Raw genomic sequence first — 25,431 nt, forward strand, 5'->3', positions numbered from 1 at the left:
GCCAACTAATTTACAGTAACGTCAAACAGTGCAGCCAGAATAACAGCAAGGTAGCTGCATTTGCGTTTGTTTAATCAGTTTTCTGGTGACATTTATTTGGATAGACCCATAACAATGAGCAAATGATGAACGATTTCGCCTGGCATAGAAAATGTACTCTGTCGTCAGGACACTATTGTTCAGAGGAGCTAGCCAACAGCATATCTAACACAATAACTTCAAATTGAATCTGGAAAGACAGCAAACTAGCTGCATTTCTAGCTGCATTTCGATTTCTATCGACATTTCTTTGTATATATCCATAAAAATGACCCCAGCTGATTCATTATTTCGACTGGCTGAGAAACGTGCCCTGCATGTCTGTCTCGTCCCGACTCCTGAAACATTCATTACTATGGGACATTTAGAGATGGAATTTCAATATTGAAATAGACAGCTAGGTTTATACAAATCTCTGCTTTTGACAATCAAAAAGAAATGGAAGACAATGTCAAGATGCTTTTTATAGTGGAGATCAAGTTTATAAATTGCCTGTCTGGGCTGAGGAGACAGTGGATTGAGCAGTGAGATGGAACAGAGTAAATAGGCATTTCAACGTCATAGTTTTTGCCGGTGGTAATTTGTGGAATATACACCAGCTAGAATGCGATAAACATCCAGGATTAGATCCACCTGGGATTAAAGTGCATTATAAACTGGGTGGTTCAAGCCCGGAATGCTGATTGGCTATATCAGACCGTATACCACGGGTATGACAAAACATTTATTTTTACTGTTCTAATCGCGTTAGTAGCGGAAGTTACAAATGTAACTATGGTTCCACGAATACGGTGCCACCTCGTCCACCTGGCCTGGGAGATGAATGGCTCATAGGAAGGCCAGATGTGGTAGGGCCCATATCAAGAGTTGTTGGGCCACCTGTAGGGACCATACAGACCTCATTCCCCCTTGATGGTTGATGTGGAACACCATTGATGTACAATGCCTTACAAAAGGATTCATCCCCCTTGGCATTTTTACTATTTTGTTGCATTACAACCTGTAATTTTATTGGATTTTTATTTGGATTTCATGTAATGAACATACACAAAATAGTCCAAATTGGTGAAGTGAAATGAAAAAAAAAAACTTGTTTAACTTGTTCATCACTTTGCTATGAAGCCCCTAAATAAGATATGGTGCAACCAATTACCTTCATAAGTCACATAGTTAGTTAAATAAAGTCCAGCTGTGTGCAATCTAAGAGTCACATGATCTGTCACATGATCTCAGTATGTATACACCTGTTCTGAAAGGCCCCAGAGTCTGCAACACCACTAGGCAAGGGGCAGCACCAAACAGGCAGCACCAAGCAAGACCAAGGAGCTCTCCAAACAGGTCAGGGACAAAGTTGTGGAGAAGTACAGATCAGGTTGGGTTATAAAAAAAATGAAACTTTGAACATCCCACAGAGCACCATTAAATCCATTATTAAAAAATGTAAAGAATATGGCACCACAACAAACCTGCCAAGAGAGGGCCACGCACCAAAACTCACTGACCAGGCAAGGAGGGCATTGATCAGAGGCAACAAAGTGACCAAAGATAACCCTGAAGGAGCTGTAAAGCTCCACAGTGGAGATTGGAGTATCTGTCCATAGGACCACTTTACGCCATACACTCCACAGAGCTGGGCTTTATGGAAGAGTGTCCAGAAAAAAAGCCATTGCTTAAAACCTCTTGATGCTCTGGGGGCGCTATTTCATTTTTGGATGAAAAACGTTCCCGTTTTAAACAAGATATTTTGTCACAAAAAGATGCTCGACTATGCATATAATTGATAGCTTTCGAAAGAAAACACTCTGACGTGTCCAGAACTACCAAGATATTTTCTGTGCGTGCCCTAGAACGTGAGCTTCAGGCAAAACCAAGATGAGACGGCATCCAGGAAATTAGCAGGATTTTTGAGGCTCTGTTTTCCATTGTCTCCTTATATGGCTGTGAATGCGAGAGGAGTAAGTCTGCCCTTTCTGTCGTTTCCCAAGGTGTCTGCAGCATTGTGACGTATTTGTAGGCATATCATTGGAAGATTGACCATAAGAGACCACATTTACCAGGTGTCCGCCCGGTGTCCTGCGCCGAAATTGGTGCGCAAAAGTCAGCTGCAAGTATTTTTCCATGGAATTTAGAGAAGAATGCAAGCTTCCACGAACGATATATCAATGAAGAGATATGTGAAAAAACACCTTGCGGATTGATTCCAAACAACGTTTGCCATGTTTCGGTCGATATTATGGAGTTAATTCGGAAAAAGTTTGACATTGTAGGTGACTGAATTTTTGGGTTCGTTTCGGTAGCCAAATGCGATGTACAAAACGGAACGATTTCTCCTACACACAGACGCTTTCAGGAAAAACTGCGCATTTGGTATGTAACTGAGTCTCCTCATTGAAAACATCCGAAGCTCTTCAAAGGTAAATGATTTTATTTATTTGGTTATCTGGTTTTTGTGAAAATGTTGTGTGCTAAATGCTACTCAAAATGCTAAGCTAGCTTAGCATACTCTTACACAAATTAGTCAATTTCTATGGTTCAAAAGCATTTTTTGAAAATCTGAGATGACAGTGTTGTTAAGAAAAGGCTAAGCTTGAGAGCAGACGCATTATTTTCATTTTATTTGCGATTTTCAGAAATCGTTAACGTTGCGTTATGCTAATGAGCCTGAGGCTTTAGTCACGATCCCGGATCCGGGATGGGGAGTTTCAACAGATAAAGAACAAAATAAGCAAACACATTTGGTGTTTGCCAAAAGGCAAGTGGGAGACTCCCCAGACATATGGAAGATGGTACTCTGGTCAGATGAGACTAAAATGTAGCGTTTTGGCCATCAAGGAAAACGCTATGTCTGGTGCAAACCCAACACCTCGCATCACCCCAATAACACCATCCCCACAGGGAAGCATGGTGGTAGCAGCATCATGCTTTGCTGATGTTATTCATCGGCAGGGACTGGGAAAATGGTCAAAATTGAAGGAATGATGGATGCCGCTAAATACAGGGAAATTATTGAGGGAAACCTGTTTCAGTCTTACAGAGATTTGAGACCGGACAGAGGTTCACCTTCCAGCATGACAATGACCCTAAGCATACTGCTAAAGCAACACTCAAGGGGTTTAAGGGGAAACATTTAAATGTCTTGTAATGGCCTCAAGTCAATTGAGAATCTGTGGTGTGACTTAAAGATTGCTGTACACCAGGGGAATCCAACCAACTTGAAGGAGCTGGAGCAGCTTTTCCTTGAATAATGGGCAAAAATCCCTGTGGCTAGATGTGTCAAGCATATAGAGACATACACCAAGAGACTTGCAGCTGTAATTGCTGCAAAAGGTGGCTCTACAACGCATTGACTTTGGGGGGGGGTGAATAGTTGTGCACGCTCAAGTTCTTATTTTTGGTTTGTTTCGCAATAAAAAATATTTTGCATCTTCAAAGTGGTAGGCATGTTGTGTAAATCAAATGATACAACCCCCCCCCAAAAAAAATATTTTAATTCCAGGTTATAAGGCAACAAAATAGGAAAAATGCAAAGGGTGTGAATACTTTCACAAGCCACTGTATTGTCTGATTGTATCAGGACATGTTTGTGTTTGAGAACTGTCAAAAAGTGACTCAGAGCTAGGTAAACTGTCTGAAATTCTAACACATAGATATGCTCTTTCCCCCAGCGGGGGCACCACTCTCCCCATACAGACCTGTGCTGCCACACTGCTCCCCAGCCTGTTAACAAAGCGTCGGTCGTCACTACCTACTGCCTTGTCGGAATTGATCAGAGAAGGACACCTGTAGTCAGATAGGCTCTCTTCCTCTACGTCTGTAGAAGAGCACACCCTTGTCACCCGTACTTTGGTGTTTCTGTCCCACTTGGGGTCCAAGCGGAGGTCGTTGAACCACCCTTGTAGTGGGCATAAAGACAGCTGGCCTAACGGTGTCACCGCAGAGGCCTCCGCGAGCATGCCCATCTGTTGTTGGAAGGTTCGTACATTCACCAATGCAATCAATTGAAATTGTTGCAGAAGAAGAAGAATGCTGTCCAAGAGCTGAGGTGTTATACATGCCCTCATTGTGCGGGAGTTCAGAGCCATGCCAATAACTTGGTTCAGAGTCAGCGCTGTTCCCTCGGCTGCACACTCGCGAAAGGGGGCCCAGATGAGCCAGTTGTTGAGGTAAGGAAGGATCTTGATCCCTTGTAGGTGGAGGGAGCTTAAGGCTGTGCTCACGCATCTTGTGAAGACACGAGGAGCCAGGGAGAGACCGAAGGGTAACACTGGAAACTGGTATCCCTGGCCCTGGAATGCGAACCGCAGAAAACGCCTGTTTTCCGGTAACACCAGAATGTGATAGTAAGTCCAGGGACGTGAACCATTGCCCGCAGCTAAGGTCTGGTGAATGTCCGACCGTCCGCAACATGTGGAAGGGTAGTACTTTTTGGAAAACATTGATCCATTTTAAATCCAGAACTGGACAGAAGCCTCCATCTTTCTTCAGAACCAGGAAATAGGTTGAGTAAAAGCCATCTTGCTGTTCTGATGCTTTTAATCTTGTGATCGCACCCTTACCAAGGAGGGATGTGATCTCCTGGTTGAGGGTGCAAGCTTTCAGGGGTCATTCTGATCCCTGGTAATGGTGGGGGTCGGCGTCAGAAATGCAGCCTGTACCCCTGTGAGAGGGTCATCACCACCCATGGGTCTGAGGAGTGGGATGCCCAGTAGGTCAGGTGCTGCTGGGAAAATCGGCCTACGACCGAGCCATGCCATTCAGTTTCTGCCTCCAAGCCTGTTTGTATGGTTAGAGGGCACTGACAATGACCACGGCCTGGCCTCTTGGGGTTGGGGGGGGTGGCTGCATCGCCGTCTGGGGCTGGCGAGCACTAGTGTTAGGCTGGTGGTAGGACCAAGGGTGTGTGTACGGCTGGGCCAAGTGAGAACAACGAGGTTCATGTGCGTCACGCCTCCCTCTGCCACAACTGTGATGCCTAGTTTCTGGACTGTGGGTTCCACAGTGGTGTAGCCTAAGTCATCTGTTTTCTATGTTCGATGGCCCGCTCAGCTGCAGGTCCGAAAGCAGTCCGGGGAACACTGGGGGCTTTCTCAGCGTTTGTCTGGAGTCATCAGACATTGGGGCTTAGGCGAGGCGAGCCAGACCTAGTGACGAGTCACAACAAGGGTGGACATCATTCTGCTTAGCTCTCTGGTCATGAACGCATCCAGGTTGCAGAGGTCCAGGTCTGCGTGCTCTGGCTGGAGCATCCTGTTCTGTGCTAGCATGAGCACTGAGAAGGACTTCCCAATGTGGGCCATATGGACCGCTGTGTTGTAGGCACGTGACAGTAGCTCCTCTTTGGCCCTGCACTGAGGTCTTGGGCAGCGGGCGTCATCTTTCAAGGCTTCATCTGCGGATAGCATCAGCTCTCCTATGCATACATGCACCTCAGGCATATGGTCCAGCCCATGTTGTTTTACGTCACATATGGCAGATAGCGTCCTACTGTCCTTGCCGTGGTGGGCAAGTGCTCGCGGGTCACCCAACATCTCTGAAGCTCCGTAAGAAAAGCCGTTGAAGGTGGCACACTGAACGGTGTAGCTGCCGTGCTTTTCTTAATGAACACGTTAGCGGCAGGGGCTGTGGCTCGAGGGTCATCAAGCTCTAGCCTAGCTAAGGCAGCATGCAGGGCCGTGCATAGTGAGGCAGAGCTTCCTTCTGACTGTGTGATCAGAGCCTTGGAATGACTCCTCTGTCCCATCTTTAGCTTTGAGACTTAATGGGGCCACAAGTGGACAGCAGGTCATCCTCCCTAGAGGGCCCCAACTCAGGGGGATTGAAATAACGCAAAAGCGTTTGTAGCTGCTCTATCTCAGAGGATAAGGAATCGACCTTGGGGGGGCATCAGTTTCGTGTGCTTTCCCTCTTTTGGTGGCCCTGGATGGGACCTTGCGAACAACGCCGGACGCTGGTAAATTATCTGTGAAAACCAGGCACTCAACTCTGGCTAGCCGCGCTTGCCTCACCTTCACAGGCAGGGCGGCATAGTTAACGCAGGGGTCAGAAAGGGCCTCACGCAGGTGGCCAAAGCCTAACCATCTTCAAGTTGTAGTTCAGCTCCACAAGAGGAGCAGCCATGCATGTCCAGCATCATGGTGATGCGGTGTTCTCTCAGCTCAGAATGTGAAGAAAATAAATTATAAATATTTCTCATGCAAACTCATCAAACTAACTAATATAATAGTAACCGAAGAATGTATACAACAGCGACAATAATCTGGCGGAAGCTGTACAGCAGCCTTAAAGATCATTTTGAGTGAACCTAGCTATGACCACAGGGCTGGAGCAGGAGAGGTAACATGTTTAAATGTAGGCTTATTTATCCGAAAAACACACAAATTGCCGTCATTTGTAAGCCAAGTTGACAACACACAGTGGCAGCTATATGAAGTTGGTAAGCTAGCTGACGACACACAGTGGCAGCTAGGTTGAGTTAGTAAACTGGCTAGCTAGCTTGCTTGTAGCATGCTTGTAATTACCAGGGGAGAGGGATGCCTATGGGAAGCAATCCGAATTGCACGTCATATAGATGGGTAAGCTAACAATCTTCCTAGATGTGATTATTTAGGGAAGTTACCCATTTGAGTTTTAAATAGTCGAAGGATGACTAGTGCCTGGTGGCCTCGATAACAAGCACAGCAGTGGAGGATATCTTGACAAGGTTAGCACCGGAGTACTGTGGTCAGCACGAGACAAGGAAGCCCGATATCCTTCAATAAAAGGGAGCTGTCACACAGACTTGGAGGGCGAGTTTCGTGCTCTGACCCAGAGGTCACAGGCTGTTGGTGACAGACTGACAGTACACACAACTCACACAGAGTTTAGGTTACCCTCCTGGGACCTGGGAAGATGCAATCAAAAAAAAGTGAGCAGCAGAGCAGTCAACTTGTGCGATAAGGCTAAGCTAACATTGCGAGAAGAAATAAGAAATAGAGTGTGGTCTGATGTCCTCCCATGCTGTCACGTCACCGGCGTGACTTTGCTGTTACCAATACTTGACCTGCGCGGAGCGCGAGTGTTACAGATACAGGTATCCTGTGGGTGTGTGTGTACGTATCCTGTGTTCTTTTCTCTCCTTCTCCCCTCACAGGTGAAAATCATCACTCCCCAATTAGTCACCAAACAATCATCAATCAGAAGACACACCTCCTCCTGTTTCCTACCCAATCACAGTTCCTTTCCCTTGGTTTTAAAAATCTGTCAGTTGTTTGCTCTAGAACTCAATCTCTCTGTAAATGCCATATGTCTGTAGATCCCTCTGTTTCACCCTCTCCTACTATGTCTCTCTATCGCTCTTTATATATTGAGCTATTTTTGTATTGTTTTTAGTTATGGTGTTTGTGTTTGTTTGCTGATGGGAAAAGGGGGAACCAAGACAAGTCGCCCATGGGCATTCACTACCCGTGGGGAAACTTGGTTAAAAACACTAGTTAGAACTGAACTAGTCTGTGGTTATTTCGTTCTCACTTGTACTTTTTCACTATTATAATTTGCATGAGTTATGCTACGGGTCTCGTTACCATCTCCCCTAGACTGTCGGGCCAAAAGGGATTCGTAACAGCGAGGAATATAATCCCTACTTTCAACCGTACTGATGGTCTGAAAGGTATGAAGTAGAACCCGTTTATAATAGCATTAAGGCACCTCAGGGTTTGTGGTATATGGCCAATATACCATGGCTAAGGGCTGTATCCAGGCACTCCGCAAGAACAGCCCTTAGCCTTGGTATATTGGCCATATTCCACAGCCCCTCGTGCCTTATTGCTTAAATAACTCACGACTAGGGGCTGCTTTGACCCAGTCATTCATTCTAATAATTCTATTCATTAGACATTGCTAAGATAAACAAATCATTGGAATTTTGATAGCTAGCAGAGATGCAATGATGAGAGAAAATAACTTCAATAAATAATGATTTAATAAAGGCCTACATAAGCAACAACTATTAGGGTTGGCAAGTCTGAGGTAACCAAGTTAGTTGGTAATGTTAATAGTGCCGTTGTTGGCACACGAGTGGAAGAACTGTCCATGGTCCTGGCGCTGGTTGGTGACAGCCAGTGCTTGACTCTTCTTTGGCTGAAAATGGGACGCCCCACTCAAATCGTGCTAAAATGGCTATCCAGCACTTTCTGTTCTCCATGGTGCAGCCAATAACTATTGAGTGAGCTCTCACACCGATGACCATTCACAGCCATTATTTCCCTTGCCTCCAGGCCCGCACCAGAACCTTTGCATTCTGAAGTAGCTACCCAAGCGGGCTGAATGTTTAGTTATTTTGTCATGTTTTGACCCAGTCATTAATTCTAATAATTCAACATTGCTGTGCTAAACAAATCATTGGCATGTAACTAGCTAGCAGAGATTCAATGATGAGAGACAAGAACTTTGGTAAATAATGATTTAGCTAATATCCAATAAGCGTGCGCTGGTTAATGAATGAATGGACTTCTGAGTGTTTATGGTTTCCATGGTCAATTATTAGTTTCACATTTATTCTTAGAACAGGAGAGATCGCATTTGTAAAATGATACATTGTTGCACCGGTCATGGGCAGACTGGTAAATTAATACAATCCAAACCAAAATATTTTATACTTGGGCTGCAGGACCGTGGAATGATGACATTAACACATAATGATATTTTGCGGGAGCATTGTCCCACAACTCCCATATACTGTATCAACCAATTAGCGTCCAGAATCCAAACAACCCATTTCATGAGACAATATACACATGGCCAGTACATTCATAAGTACCATTGTTTATGTCATTACCTAGCAACACACTACTACCTTTACAGATCCACTGTCTCATCTGCCAAGCCATGCAATTTACAAACTTGTCCACTGTATAAAGCATCTAGACATTATGTCCAACATTTGTAACATGGTTGCAATATTGAAATTCAATCTCCAATGCGTCCCATAATAATGAATGTGTTGGGCAAGACAGATGGGCAGCTTTTCTCAGCCAGTCAAAATCATGTATCAGCATAATTTTTATGGATAGAAAGAATTTTCTATAGAAAAACTGGTAAAATGAAACAAAATGCAGCTAGTTTGCTGTCTTTCCAGCTTCAGTGATTGTGTGGTAGCTGTGTAGTTGGCTATCTAGCAAGGGGGAAGAGCCTCCATAGCAACCATTTTTGCTTGCCATAGCAACCTGCACATTTCTGGAACTATCAACCAGCGCTTGGGTCGTTTTGCTTTACATGCCAGCCAATACGAATAGAACTAATGACCAGAAAGCGCCTACAATTGCACTTGACAACCAATGTTAGTGAATGTAGCATCACATTTTGTAGAAACTGTATGGTTTGGGAAAGAATCTTGCTTTTTAATGCTGGTAACCTGTTGTACAAAAGCAATAATATATGAGAGGCTATGTATTATGACATTTTTATCATGGCTGTGGTGTCTACGGCTTCGCCTTGGCTGTAACAGCCATGATGCAATTGTCATAACACATGACCTCTCATGTATTACTGCTTAAATCAAATTATACAGCTCAGACTCCATCTCATTAAACCTATTCCAACAGCAACGAAAAATAGCTGAAAGCCTTTAGTCAGATAACACTTGGATATTTCTATGACCAAATCATTATTTCAAACATAAAAAATACCTTATTATTAAACATACTCCTTGTTGCTTGGTTTGTACAGACCATTTTTGGTTTACATTTTTGAAAACATTCTATTCCATACAATCCAACTGCTTTAGAACTTTCAGGATACCTGCAGAAACAGTTTGTCCTGCCAACATTCTTCAGAGCCATAAACATGTGATGCTTTGTTGAATGATCAACTAAACCCTGGCGAGCAAGTACTAGGAAAGAAAAGCTAACAACTGTTTCAAGTATGCAATTTAAAGCATATTGCTGTTATCTGTTATTTTGAGACTGGAGAAAATCCTTTCTTCCTCAGCTTTGGACCTGTAAACTATTTACCAACTTTTCGCATAATATGCTAACCCTCCTCTCCTCAGTACAACATCATTTAGTTAACAATATAATCATATTGAAGATTAAACTCACACAGAATAAAATAAAATCCTCAGATTGACCATACTGTTTTCTCAATTACTCCCCAATACCAACAATGAAGCATTACAATAAATACTAATTAGAAAGTGAAATATTAACCATTATTTGCATCCTACCTCAACTCTTCCTCACAGGGTAAGGGAAACTGAGTCAGGGACAGAGATATAGACGGAGGTATCCCGGGTTCTAACCCAGTCTCTCCAAGCCTCTTAAAGGCTAACACTGAGACAGCTCAACGCCCAATCCTGACGTACAGATCCTGCTGATGACAGCCATGTGGGACAGCCCACCACTACAGTACCTAATCCACCTGGGTAATTGGCTAGGGCTTACCACCACCGCCCACTGGCCAACCATGACACGCACACACACACCACCGCTGTAGAATACAGTATAACATAATATATATGATATAATATAACAACTGCAGTATAATCTCGTTTTAGAGCACACATCTCTGTGGTTATAGCTCAAAGGGTGAATCGTAAACAACGGTAACTACTGTAAATGCAAACTCATTATTTGAACACATATTCACTAGAGCAGCAAATGAATGTGAATGTTGTGTGTGTGTGTGAACAGGAGAATGAAATAGCCCAGTTTGACCGCCAGCCACACAGCCATTGTTTGTGTGGGGTCGTTTCAGGACCAGTATATAGGGAAATGTTATCCTAACCGTGAACTGAATAGCACTTCAGCTCTTCTGAAGTGAATGATCACAGTGTTGTGTGTTTGTGAGGTGTTTTTCTCTCTCTCCATCGCTAAAATACACACACACAAACAAATACACCCTTTACCTCATCACCTTTATGATATACCCTCAGGTTCTGCCTGATTTTCCCTGAGGGCCACTTTACAGGTTAAATCATCTGCTGCTGCCTTCAGGATCCTCAAAACGAGCAATTATTTGCCAGAACCTCTGCGCTCAGTCCACAAAGGTAATACCAAAAACCTGATTTTCACAGCTTTGAGGATGTTTATGACATCAGGGTTTTTGGCTCCATGCCATATACAGTAGTAGTAGTAATATTGTCCTCATAATTCTGCATGAAATGATGGCACTGGTGGTCTGTTACTGCTGTTACAACAACAGAGAAAGACGAGTACTATCTGGCTTCAGCAACAATGGTCATGATGATTGCAGATATAAGAGTATGCGGTGGTGAGCCAGACCAGAACATTTGATTAAATCCTAATTAAATCGTATTGAGCAGTTGATTGATGGCCAAGTGGAGATATCCCCATTTCCCTCAGATAGTTTGAGAGAGAGAGAGAGAGAAAGAGAGAGAGAGAGAGAGAGAGAGAGAGAGAGAGAGAAAGACTCTAGATTAGACTATGGGAACTAGTCTGGAGCTGGAAGGACGCACTTGAGCTAGGGCACAATGTTCACAATGAGCCATGGGGTGATGTCTGTTATTTAGTTGTTTGCGTATCCCAGTGCAACGGATATATGAAGAAAAACAAGGCCTAAACACAAGATTTGGCAAACCTTCTAGTGTTTTACAGACCTGTTCCATTTATATTGGGATCTTCGAGTCTTTTCATTTCTATATCAAAGTGAGATCAAAATGAGGGAGCTCAGATGAATAAGCAAAGGGGCTACCGGTCCTCATTCTTATGAATAGCAGCTCATTCTTATGAATAGCAGCAGTGTTTGCTTTGGAGTGAGTAGGGTTTCCTCCTCTTTGGTAAACAGTTTCCTTTGATGTGTTGTTGGAGGCGCTCACATGGCTATTGCATACAGAGCCAAGAGGTAGAACCAGAGCCATATCTTTAGATTTGGGACAACTTTTAGAATTTTTTATTTTGTTCTTATTCTAGACATTCAGTTCCATAGCATTGTTTAAATATCCCCCGTGTCATTTTAATGGGGAGTTAACATGGCTGCCATAGAATGTTGTAGTGTCATGCAAATGCATCATAATTCAGAAACCTCAAAGGCCCAAATCTTTAAGAGTGCATTCGTAAATTTACCCTGGAAAGTTGAGTGCATTCTGGGCCGTTCCTAAATTCAGAGTGTTGTCAGATTGTCAGTTTGTAAATTCATAGCGCACACTGGACGCTCTGGCCGAGAAGTAGAGTTGATCCGAGCAATCTGACCTCACAACAACAATCATGCACCCAAGCTAACTGGCTAATGTTGATAAGTTTGCTAGCTACTTTTAGTCACAAATGAGAGGACACCTCACTTGGACCATTTCACTCACCCTAGCAGAGCTGATTATACGGTTTTATGTTATCTTAAGGTTTAATCACAGTTTTTTAGCCAATGTTTACTGACACCTGTCATAACCACGGTGCTAGGCTGTTTGTAAATTCATCAATTATTCTTCTCTCTGTGATACTCTCAAACCAGAGTGCTCTGAACTTTCGGGAGTAGATTGTCAGAGTGAATTTACAAACGCACCCTAATTACGTGGCTCTGGGTAGAACCACTGACTCACATAAAATAGCAGGGTAGGGAAGCCACCCTACTCATTCTCACCTGTTGTTCCTGGAAGGGAAGCACTTTCAATAGTAAAGCTTCATTCGACCTCCATTCCTCAACTACAACATAGAGGATGGAATATGGATGTAACACACTTATTATCAGGTTTAAGTTCGGTAATAAAGTCCTGTAACTTGACGCTGACAAACATAATTTTTAGGGAAAATATTAAACTAAACATATTTGAAAATCAATAATTTGGGGAAGAACTGTATGTTTCTGTATCTGTCTTGTGACGGATTGGTCCAGAGCACACAGAAGATTTGGTTTTGCCTGCTGTATGGTCCGATGTATGGTCCGATTGCAACGTCATAAATGTCCGAAAGAAAAACTAAAATTGAACCAATCACTACAAAACGAACCAGGGAACAGCCCACTAACATTGTTGTCTTTCAGCCCCCGTTGGCTCAATGTTCCTGGGAGGTTCAGGCAACAGCAAACATACTATTTCCATTAGAACAATCTCCGATACTGATCTAACCATTGTGTCTAGTCTACAAAGTACACTATTAAAACCTGACATTCCTTCATCTCTGTTTGGCCCCAGGGTAGTATTGTTCTCCATACTGTTTATCTTTATACAGTTACAGTACATCCATACTGTATGCCCTCAATAAAAGAATATCAGGACATTTTATGAGGTGGTCGACACCCATTGCATGTGCTGTATAGGCTAATACCACCCAAGTTGAGCATTTACAGTAAGTTGTGGGCAGCAGCTAGCCTAGTGGTTAGAACGTTGGGCCAGTAACCGAAAGGTTGCTAGATTGAATCCCTGAGCTGACAAGGTAAAACATATGTTATTCTGCCCCTGAACAAGGCAGTTAGTTAACCCACTGTTCCTAGGTCATCATTGTAAATAAGGATTTGTTCTTAACTGACTTGCATAGTTGAATAAATAAAAAAGTTCTGACTCTCATCATAAACATTACACTGGCTTGGTATTCACTCCCCTCGGCATTTTTCCTATTTTGTTGCCTTACAACCCGGAATTAAAATGGATTTTTGGGGGGTCCAGCAGGACAATGACCCTAAGCAGGACAATACAATTTGATTTACACAACACTTTGAAGATGCAAAATATTTTTTTATTGGGAAACAAACAAAAAATAAGACAAAAAAACAGAACTTGAGCGTGCATAACTATTCACCCCCCCCAAAGTCAATACTTTGTAGAGCCACCTTTTGCAGCAATTACAGCTGCATGTCTCTTGGGGTATGTCTCTATAAGCTTGGCACATCTATCCACTGGGGCATTTGCCCGTTCTTCAAGGCAAAACTGCTCCAGCTCCTTCAAGTTGGATGGGTTCCGCTTGTATACATCTTTAAGTCATACCACAGATTCTCAATTGGATTGAGGTCTGGGCTTTGACTAGGCCATTCCAATACATTTAAATGTTTCCCCTTAAACCACTCAGTGTTGCTTTAGCAGTATGCTTAGGGTCATTGTCCTACTGGAAGGTGAACCTCTGTCCTAGTCTCAAATCTCTGTAAGACTGAAACAGGTTTCCCTCAATAATTTTCCTCTATATAGCGCCATCCATCATTCCTTCAATTCTGACCAGTTTCCCAGTCCCTGACGATGAAAAACATCCCCACAGCATGATGCTGCCACCACCGTGCTTCACTGTAGGGATGGTGTTCTCGGGTTGTTGAGAGGTGTTAGTCTCATTGTTGCCTCTCTGATTAATGCCCTCCTTGCCTGGTCTGTGAGTTTTTATAGGTGGCCCTCTCTTAGCAGGTTTGTTGTGATGCCATATTCTTTCCATTTTTTAAGAATAGATTTAATGGTGGGATGTTCAAAGTTTCTGATATTGTTTTATAACCCAACCCTGATCTGTACTTCTCCACAACTTTGTCCCTGACTTGTTTGGAGAGATCCTTGGTCTTCATGGTGCCGCTTGCTTGGTGCTACCCCTTGCATAGTGGTGTTGATCATGTGACAGATCGTGTGATACTTAGATTGCACACAGGTGGACTTTATTTAACTAATTATGTGACTTCTGAAGGTAATTCGTTGCTCCCGATCTTATTTAGGGGATTCATAGCATTTTAAATTTTTGGACATTTTTGGAAATATTTTTTTTTTCTCCATTTCACTTCACCAATTTAGACTTTTGTGTATGTCCATTACATGAAATCCACATAAAAATCCATTTAAATTACAGGTTGTAATGAAACAAAATAGGAAAAATACCAATGGGGTGAATACTTTTGCAAGGCATCTCTGTGTGCATCACATGACTCTGATCATGATGTCCATGATGTGCACTGAAGTCTTACAACATGTATTCAATCCATTACAGCCAATATGTTTACATACTGTAGGAGTACCAGTATGTCATAGATGAGCAGCATCATTCTGACTAGTGCCTGATGATGAATTATGAGGTGATCAGTGCACATTATGGACATCATGATCAGGGTCACGTGATGCACACAGTCACCCCAAAAGCACTAGCGAGACAGAGGGATACACTCCATACATAGCAGCCACAAGAAAACAACAACTTACATCATACAGTAGACAGAGCTGCAAACAAGAACTGACAGACAGAAAGACATGGCACAGCAGGTATAGAACTGCCAGACAGACAGCCAGGGGCAGACAGCCGGGCCCTCAATGCGTAGGCGTCAGCAGGTTGTCAATCAGGCCAGCAGAGATCTTGACTGGGGCTGAGGCTGGGCACTATGACATTGCCAGAACGCCAGGCCCTGGACTCAACATGGAGACACAGTGTCTGTCTGTCTGTCTGTCTGTCTGTCTGTCTGTCTGTCTGTCTGTCTGTCTGTCTTTCTCCAACATCCGGGCTGTAACGCATCTCATACAGCTACACGCGCCCAGTCTAAACAAAACGCCACACTGTAGGTCCCAGTTCTCCATCTTTAACTGACTATCTGTCACACACTCCCACTGTACCTATAGTATGCCTATGCATCAGTCCCGTGTGTATGTTAGTGGCTAGTTTTCCTTCTGGGTGCCTAAAGCGTAAGGCAGGGCCAACCTGAAACACATGGGGCGGACAGGACTCATACGTTTATGATCATGGTTATGGCAGCAGTTTTCTGTTATCATTGTCCAGATGCCGTTATCATGGGACATTACCTCCCAATTAAACAGGTAGTTACTAAGCTTCCCTTCATGATGCTTCTGCAGGCTATGCATGATAAGACCAGTGAAGAATTTGAAATATTACGATTTCATTTTTGATAAGGTAGGAAATAGGTCCTACATTTCGAAATGTGCAGTCCATCTCCTTAGCTACAATTTATACAAATGTACTCTGGTTACGCATGTTACATTGTACCCTACCACATGTAACAGTGACAGTAGCTGTGGTGACACTGGGTCCAGGGTGCCCTTTGGAATCCTACTCACAGTAAGTTGATGTTATTACACTTTACTGCTCTATTATGGAATGTATATACAATACAACTGTGTGCCATTAAACTAGACGCCTTTCATATTTGTGCTTGATACAGGTACCTCAACCACAGTTGATTCAGCCAAGTGTATTCAGAGATTTCCTTTCAGAATTTTGGAAAATGTAAGTAAGACCTATTCAAACTGTTTACTGTACATACCAAGTCAGAGTAACTGATCTTCAGTTTTACTTTCCTTTAACTTTAAGTTATTTTCCTCCTAAAGATGTGCTGACTGTCTTTTCATTTCCCTTCTGTTGATATGTATTCCATACAGCAGATGAGACCAGTTCTGTCAGGTGATCCATTTGGTACATCCACTAGTACAGTATCTAACATACTGTATAATATAATAATATATCCCATTTAGCAGACGCTTTTGTCCAAAGCGACTTACAAGTCGGCTGGGGCCACTACTTTTACATATGGGTGGCCCTACCGGGAATCGAACCCACGACGCTTGGCGTTGCAAGCGCCATGCTCTACCGACTGAGCCACACAGTATCCACTGAGCTAAAATGCATTTTAAATCCCCAAAGCTTCCCTTCCAAAGTTTTTCACTAACAGCAGCAGTAGCAGCAGTTTTAACAGCCTGTATCTCCCTACGCAGCAGTTGAGCAACACATTGCGGTCTCTTGATATCAAACCTATGCCCTGCCCAGTCTCCCTTGGGATTGGCACATTCGGTATTTTGGATGAGGCCATTCCATCCTATTTGAAAGAAATGTGAACTTTGAAACCTCTTGGCTGATCTTGGAGCCTAATCAGCACATCCTGGTACTGCCTCAGAACAACAGGTGAGTCAGATGTGTAACTGGGCTGTGGGGAGACTCCAGGAACAGATATCCCCAGTGTGGTTAACTGTATTTAATATCAATAGCTTTCTTAATGGACATATTCCATTGACACCCATAATATGCCAACCAGTGTGTGATGTCCTCCTATACAGAAAGGTATGTGTGGAAAAATCCCTCAGCCTTCCAGCTCGTTGCAGTAACAGTACACCCCACAGGGCACAACTCACTCTATTGGAGCTAATGAGACTGGACAAGGCAGGCACTGACCCAATAATGGCTTTCCACTTGCTGCTCACAGGGCTAACATCACCCTGCGGCCAATTCTTTATTCAATTTCTTGCAAAAAATAAATCCCACATTAAATAACAGAAGAAGACCTTAAATGTACCTTATGCAAAACCATATCAGAGACCCAGGGTTCATTTTTTAAATCTCTTATTTGGGTCAAATGACCTATGATTCATTACAGTGGAGGCTGCTGAGAGGAAGACACATCATGATAATGGAGTGAATGGAATGGCATCAAACCATGCGTTTGATTTATTTGATACCATTCATATATTCCACTCCAGCCATTACCACAAACCTGTCCTCCCAAATTAAGGTTCCACCAACCTCCTGTGATTCATTAATTCTTTACAGCTAAATAATTGAATCTATTAAATTAATAGTTTAGTTCCAAAACAATATAAAAACACATTGAAGCTTCTATATTGCAATAGTTAACACACCATATAAATACAATGGATTTTACACAGCATACTACGATGTCACTTCCCAGGGTGCAATGCTCCCCCCAAGGCTGTTGGCTGGCTAGTGGTTACTGATAGCAAGCCTAGACAAATATCAAGTAGTCTAAATATTGTGAATTTAGGGTTGTGTAATTAAAAAATTAAAAAACTTGTCATTTTTAGCAGGCTCTTATCCAGAGTGACTTACAGGAGCAATTAGGGTTAAGCGCCTTGCTTAAGGCCACCTCAACATATGTTTCACCTAGTTGGCTCGGGGATTTGAACCTGCGACCTATTACTGGCCCAACGCTCTTAACCGCTAGGCTACCTGCTGCCCTCATACTATAATGCTCACATGAATGTCATACTGAATATACAGTATGATCATGTCATTGTCAATCAAAAATAATTATAATTTAGTAGATAACGACAATGATGCAGTGCACTGTACTGCTGTGTGACCCCTTTTACATCGTTGCTTCGGTGGACTGGCCCTCGTCATCTGCTCTGTAATCAAAGTATTCCCATAGTTCGCTTCTGGAGCCAGTTTTGTCAACAAGCTACATGCATGGAGGTATGATGTTTTTCATTTTCTCTCTCCTCTCACTTGATTCTCAAAAGTGGCTTGCGCTGTGTCAGCTGCATGACCAAGCCAAAGTAGCCTGGCTAGCTACTGCCACCATGAAAAGATTCAGACAAATTACTAGACACTCGATCCTCTCAATCGGTATATGACATGAGACACATTTGACCAAAAGTAACACAAATTCTAGTACCAAAATGTTTTTTATGTTCTAGTATCAAAAAAGTGGTGAAGTTTGGGTATCCTACGAAACACTAGTAGGAGAGGGGATGGCTCTTTCTACTCTCACTTCCCTGGTTGCACCCCAGCACTATTTGTCTTTGGCGGCTGAGAGTCATAAATGGGGACACACCAATGCATCCTTCCTCAGATGTTATATAGTTTATCATATACATATGCAAATCCACATTTGTGAGTTGTGTGCATATACGTGTGATGAATTAAATCAAAGCCAGAAATGCTGTATACTGGGAGGCTTTAAAGGTGGATTGGTCCCTATCCCTCTGACTGTGTGTCGTTTGAGTGGTGTAATGTGCTGCCTCAGGCCTATAGGAGTGGGGTGATTTTGATGGGGATAGGTAAGTTTGTTGAGTGGAGGAAAATTATGTCCATTTACTGTACAAATCACTGTGTAAAGGTCCGATTCCATCCAAAATAAGGTGCATACCGACACACACAGATGAACCTTCTGCCCTACTTTTCCAGGCAGGCTTGCTATATGCTGTTGATGTGTCAGATCGCAGGTGAAACTGACTGGAAGAAATGACCTCCAGTAAGCCAATCAGACATCTCCAAGCCAGACTTACCCTTATATGAGCTTTCTGAGGGGTGAGGAGAGGCCACCATGTAGATGATGCTAATTAATTACCCGTGTCTGCTGACCCTGATGCTCACTGCCTGCCGAGGTTGGGCTTGCCTCAAGTTCAGAGATGAAAAGAAAGACTGAAAAAATAAACACAGTGTTACAAATGAACCAGACCTCACAGTGAAGCTACAGGAACACTCAGAGCAGGATATAGGTCAACCAGTTCAACCACATGGAGAGTGGAGGGCAGTGGGAAACAGTGAGGGCCTTCTACGCCCTCAGTGAACGCCTAAGGATTCCTAAGGATTTTTTTAAACTTCCGCCTTCTTGAAGGCCTTGACACGTCACTCCTGAGAGAGCATGCAGTAGCCTAGCTTTCCCACGGTTTAGCTAGCTTTTGTTGTAGTGTGTGGTGCCTACAGACACAAGTGTTATTGAGTAGGATAATTTTGCTAATTTGTTAACATCGCCCTGAGTTGAGTGCCACGGTGGTGTGCATTGTACACGGTCTAATTTCCTTCATCTGAACATCAGTGTCAGCAACAATCATGCATCTCAGTTCATTACACACAGCATAATATCACATACAATTAAATATTTGAGAATATATTACATAGAACAAACATGCTTCGGTATTAGGCTGTATTTAACTCTCATTTCAGTGTTTGTCTACACCTGTGGTGTACAATGCATGTGACAAATAACATTTGATTTGATTTATTACAGTGCTAACAAGTCTCACATCAGCTCAGTACTGTAAAATGTATCTAACATGTGAGTCAGTTTGACAGTTGTCTTTCAATGTCAAGCTATTTAAAGTTATTTCAATTATTTTCTTCATGCAAATGAAGACAGGGAAGAGTGGTATCTATCTACAGTACACTAGGCATTGCAGATAACAGTAAAGCTTTAAAAGGGGATACAGTACGTTTGAAAATAACATATAATGAACTAATTCTCATCTGTCAACCAAACTAGCCACTATCCAATGTTAGGGAGTAGTGAACTACATGTACAGTTGAAGTCGGAAGTTTACATACACCTTAGCCAAATACATTTCAACTCAGTTTTTCACAATTCCGGACATTTAATCAGAGTAAAAATTTCCTGTTTTCGGACAGTTAGGATCACCACTTTATTTTAAGATTGTGAAATGTCAGAATAATTTTAGAGAGAATGATTTATTTCAGCTTTAATCTATTTTCTTCACATTTCCAGTGGGTCAGAAGTTAACATACACTCAATTAGTATTTGGTACCAATGCCTTTAAATTGTTCAACTTGGGTCAAATGTTTCGGGTAGCCTTCCACAAGCTTCGCACAATAAGTTGGGTGAATTTTGGCCCATTCCTCCTGATAGAGCTGGTGTAACTGAGTCAGGTTTGTAGGCCTCCTTGCTCGCACACGCCTTTTCAGTTCTGCCCACAGATTTTCCATAGGATTGACGTCAGGGCTTTGTGATGGAGACTCCAATACCTTGACTTTGTTGTCCTTAAGCCATTTTGCCACAACTTTGGAAGTATGCTTGGGGTCATTGTCCATTAGGAAGACCCATTTGCGACCAAGCTTTAACTTCCTGACTGATGTCATGAGATGTTGCTTTAATATATCCACATAATTTTAACACCTCATGATGCCATCTATTTTGTGAAGTGCACCAGTCCCTCCTGTAGCAAATCACCCCCGTGCTTCACAGTTGGGATGGGGTTCTTCAGCTTGCAAGCGCCCCCCTTTTTCCTCCAAACATAACGATGGTCATTATGGCCAAACAGTTCTATTTCTGTTTCATCAGACCAGAGGACATTTCTCCAAAAAGTACGATCTTTGTCCCCATGCGCAGTTGCAAACCGTAGTATGGAAGCAGTGGCTTCTTCCTTGCTGAGCGGCCTTTTAGGTTATGTCGATATAGGACTTGTTTAACTGTGGATATAGATACTTTTGCACCTGTTTCCTCCAGCATCTTCACAAGGTCCTTTCCTGTTGTTCTGAGAATGATTTGCACTTTTCGCACCAAAGTACGTTCATCTCTAGGAGACAGAACTCCTGGTCTCATGGTGTTTATACTTGCGTACTATTGTTTGTACAGATGAACGTGGTACCTTCAGGCATTTGGAAATTGCCCCCAAGGATGAACCAGACTTGTGGAAATCTACAAAAAAAATTCTGAGGTCTTGTCTGATTTCTTTTGAATTTCCTATGACGTCAAGCAGAGACACTGAGTTTGAACGTAGGCCTTGAAATATGTCCACAGGTACACCTCCAACTGACTCAAATTATGTTAATTATCAGAAGCTTCTAAAGCCATTACATAGTTTTCTGGAATTTTCCAAGCTGTTTAAAGGCAGTCAACTTAGAGTATGACCCACTGTAATTGTGATACAGTGAATTATAAGTTAAATAATCTGTCTGTAAACAATTATTGGAAAAATGACTGGTGTCATGGACAAAGTAGATGTCCTAACCTGTCACGACTTCCGCCAAAGTTGGCTCCCCTGCCTGTTCGGGCGGTGCTCGGCAGTCATCGTCACCGGCCTACTATCTGCCACCGATCCCTTTTTCGTTGTCTGTTTGCTTTGTCTTATTAGTTTCACATGTGTCCTGTTGTATGTGCTTAATGGGCTTCCTTATTTAAAGTACGTGTACCCGCCCTTGTTTTGTGCGGGATTGTATTTTTGCTACGTGTGTTCGTGTTCTGGACCTGGCACCCTGTGTTTTGGGTGGTCCACATTATCGTCAGCGCCCTGTGTTGTGGGCTTGTTGTTTTGTGCCGCATTAAAGTGCACCTTTTCCCTGTGGAACTCTCTGCGTCTGATTCCTTCATCACTCACCTAGTCCCGCGTGACATAACCGACTTGCCAAAACTATAGTTTGTTAACAAGACATTTGTGGAGTGGTTGAAAAACAAGTTTTAATGACTCCAACCTAAGTGTATGTAAACCTCCGACTTCAACTGTAGTTCAATTAGTAATTTAACTACATTTTGCAATAGCTTGGTGGTATTTTAACTAAATTTAAATCTCGGTAGTGCTTTCAGTTACTTAAAATTATTTTATTTTTTTACCATGGAGTGGATTAACATCTGCTAACCATGTGTATGTGACAAATACATTTGATTTGATTTAGCTAACTACTGGAACTACAGGCTACTTTTTCTGCAGGAAGAAAACAGGTGAAGTAGGAAAGAATTTCCTTTCTCTTTCGACATCACACATGTCTAATTCTCACTTGCATTTAATAAATTACACATTCTGTTAACGCCTGACTCCAGAGTGATCTGTTCTTGCACTTTGTAGTCTATGACATTTAAGATTTAGATATGATAATATATTACGAAGTAGTTTAGATGGAGTGAACTTCTTGTGTGAAGTAACGTAAGTTGAGTAAACTATATATTTCTCAGGGGTAGCTTTAGTGTAGCTTCAGTTCTTCTGGTGTGAAGTAGCTTGGTAAACTATATATTTCTCAGGGGTAGCTTTAGTGTAGCTTCAGTTCTTCGGGTGTGAAGTAGCTTGGTAAACTATATATTTCTCAGGGGTAGCTTTAGTGTAGCTTCAGTTCTTCTGGTGTGAAGTAGCTTGGTAAACTATATTTACAGAGTAGCTGAGTACAGACTATCTCTATTATAAAGTTTACTCAGTCATGTTTTCTTTTAGATCTCATGTACATCACATACTAACTTGACCTACCCCCCCCCCCCACACACACACACACACACACACACAGTATTGGATAGCATACCGCTGATAAGTGGTTTGTTTTGGTGGCAACCTCTCCTTATTGGGCCAAACGGAGCTCACTCAGGCAATATCCGTTTGCCAGGCTCAAATGGGGAGCAGGTGGCACGGAGAGGGAGGAGGCTGAACCTCGCTAACCAGAACCAGGCTGGGGATGCCTAACCAGAGTCCAGACCGTATACAGTTCTCATTGCTATTGCATGGGCTTATGGCAGGCATGGTCGTGCATACATAGTATAACAAGAAACATGGGGATATGAAGCATATACAGTAGGTCTTATTCTTTCCTTTGAACTCCTCACTTGCACACACACACACACACATTCAAATCATATTATACACACACGCATACACTTAGGTTTACACTACCTTATTCTATATGACCCTAAAATGTATGGTCCTTGGATCTAAACATATGATTAACATCTATATAATTTATTGCAACCACACCTTGACACACAGAGGATACTCTCTCCATCCACATAGTGGCATACAGTAGGATTGGTCGGGGAGGGTATGGGGGGTCTGGGGACCGGGATTGGTTTAAGACCTTCAACACGTTGCCCTCTGCAACCACTGCTGTCACTCGGTCGACAGGGCTAATTTTTCATGTGGTTTTTAAAGTGAGTAGTGGTCTCCTGTGGGAGGGGGGATGCACACCAGTCAATGGGCACTTAACAATGGACAAGCTCACATGGGAGACCCCTGTCAATTATGTATAAGGGACAAGGGATCAAGTGTTACTGAGAATCACTCTTAAAATATCAAAATGTTACAGGCATGGGGAAACCGAGAAGGGTTTTAAGTGTGTAAAACTGCCATGTGTCAAGCCTGGTCTGGCAGTGGTTCAGATTTGAAATCAAATTCTCACAGAGACTGTTATAGTGTAATGACAATATATCCCCAGGCATACAAGATATAGGGGACATTTATTTTTAATTTTTTGTGGTCAACATTTCTGTTTTATTCAGTATGCTATAGGTTTATATGCAAATACTGGTTACCAAAGGTTACAGACCATTTGATGCACATAATGTGTACCATGAGTAAGCATAAGGTTTATCTTTTAGTAGGTTGGTATGCATTCATTGGTCCAAGGCTTATTTCACGTGCTTTTGTAAAAGAGCAGGTGCACAATGCAGGCACACCACTCACACACAGTAGCGTTTGGAGACTGCATGGAAGACATTTTACCACGTTGACTTAGCCTAAGTATGAGGAAGCAACACGAGAGACGCAGGTGTCACTTTTTGACCATAGCGACGCAGGTGTTACTGTTTGACCATAGATACGCAGGTGTCACTGTTTGACCATAGAGACGCAGGTGTTACTGTTTGAACATAGAGACGCAGGTGTTAGTGTTTGACCCTTTTTAATAATAACCTGAGTGAATACAATACCATGCATGAAACTGTGTTGCGCGCTGTATGGCTTTGTTGCGCGACTGCATAGACAAAGGATGGGAGTATGATCGGAAACCCAGTAGGCCTATGCAGAAGAGACGTAGGTGTCATATATAAACACCCTGCATGTCGACCGCTCATTGCTCAGATATGTAGGCTATTCGGGCTACAACAATGAGACCAAAAACAAATCGCTGCTGTGGCAGTGTTATAACGGAATAATAATACCAGGCGAAATTATGCCACCAAGTTTAGTTTCGCCCTATATAATATCCATTTCGTTTTCTTCCATTGTTTTCCTCGGTGTCACGCCTCAACACTTCCTCTTGTCATGATGGGCAAATCCGGCAGCAAATTAATGCGCTAATAACCCAAAAAGTATTCGAGTGAATCCTCTCATACTCCTGTAAATATAATATAAGCTAAGGCATATACCAACGGACAGGTAGCCAGTTAAATCCACCTAATTGTAAAATAATGGTCAATAGTAATAATAATAATACAGTCGGTTATCAGCCCATCAGTCCGTATGGTGACTGTATTGTACAGAATGCCTTTGTAATGCTTCCTACGCAATGTAAAGGATTAAATAGGCTAGATACGACCAGATGTTGTTGATGCTGTAGACGCTTTTGTTTATCTATCAACCATCATTAAGCCCGATGTGACTGAGGAACAACAATGCTTTAATCAGTTTAGGCTATGCAGAGCTGAGAGTAAATATTGTATTAATGACTTGGAGTAAAACATGTGCGCCACTGGGTAACGGTATCCACGTTCGTTGGCTTTACAGTAATGACAGCCATAGACCACGAACATGCTGATGTTGGCCATCGGGATACAGAATTCCTGAGAGTATCCCTAAACGGAACTGGAATGACTGATGTATCGGATACAAAATGTAAAATACTTACATGTTAGTGTCCTTTTAGGTTGCTACCCGTTGTCTCGACCATGCCATTGGGCGGATGACAATTCCATTGGGTGGATGAAATAATGATTTAAATGTCTACATTGATACGTAACGACGTGCTTCCTTGTTTGTTGGTCCTCCCAGTTGGCGGGAGCGTCGGGTCTCTACGCCTCGATTAGACAGTCAGTGATGTTTCGGTTAGACCGACAGTGTTATTGCGTTTTGGTACACAAGATGTAGCCTACATGAATTTCCAATAGAACCCTGCATTTGCCTTGCAGCATTGCAGAGGCAGTGCGTTCTGTCTCTTACAAAAAAAATATTGCCGTTTTGAAACTGCAGTCAAAGTGGAGTAACTGCAGTCAACTGTGGTATTTTGGGCGCAGTAATTGCAGTATATCTGCAGTGTACTGCAGTTAAATTGCTGTTTTACT

The 25,431-nt window shown here is 42.6% G+C and overlaps 1 protein-coding gene across 3 annotated transcripts in view; it reads right to left on the minus strand.

Annotated features, from left to right (window-relative positions):
• LOC135504439 (solute carrier organic anion transporter family member 4A1-like) overlaps nt 1–25,099 on the minus strand; it is a 44,203-nt gene extending 19,104 nt beyond the window's left edge. Inside the window, exon 1 of one of the 3 annotated variants that reach the window (XM_064923043.1) lies at nt 24,999–25,099. The gene's annotated coding sequence lies outside the window, so the exon portion shown is untranslated. Of the gene's footprint in view, nt 1–10,220; nt 10,321–24,998 lie in introns of those variants that run through there. The other 2 variants (XM_064923042.1, XM_064923044.1) reach the window with 2 other exon arrangements.
• Between the last annotated feature and the right edge of the window lie 332 nt (nt 25,100–25,431).

Source organism: Oncorhynchus masou, chromosome 18 (assembly GCF_036934945.1).
Source record: "Oncorhynchus masou masou isolate Uvic2021 chromosome 18, UVic_Omas_1.1, whole genome shotgun sequence".
Lineage (NCBI taxonomy): Eukaryota > Metazoa > Chordata > Actinopteri > Salmoniformes > Salmonidae > Oncorhynchus > Oncorhynchus masou.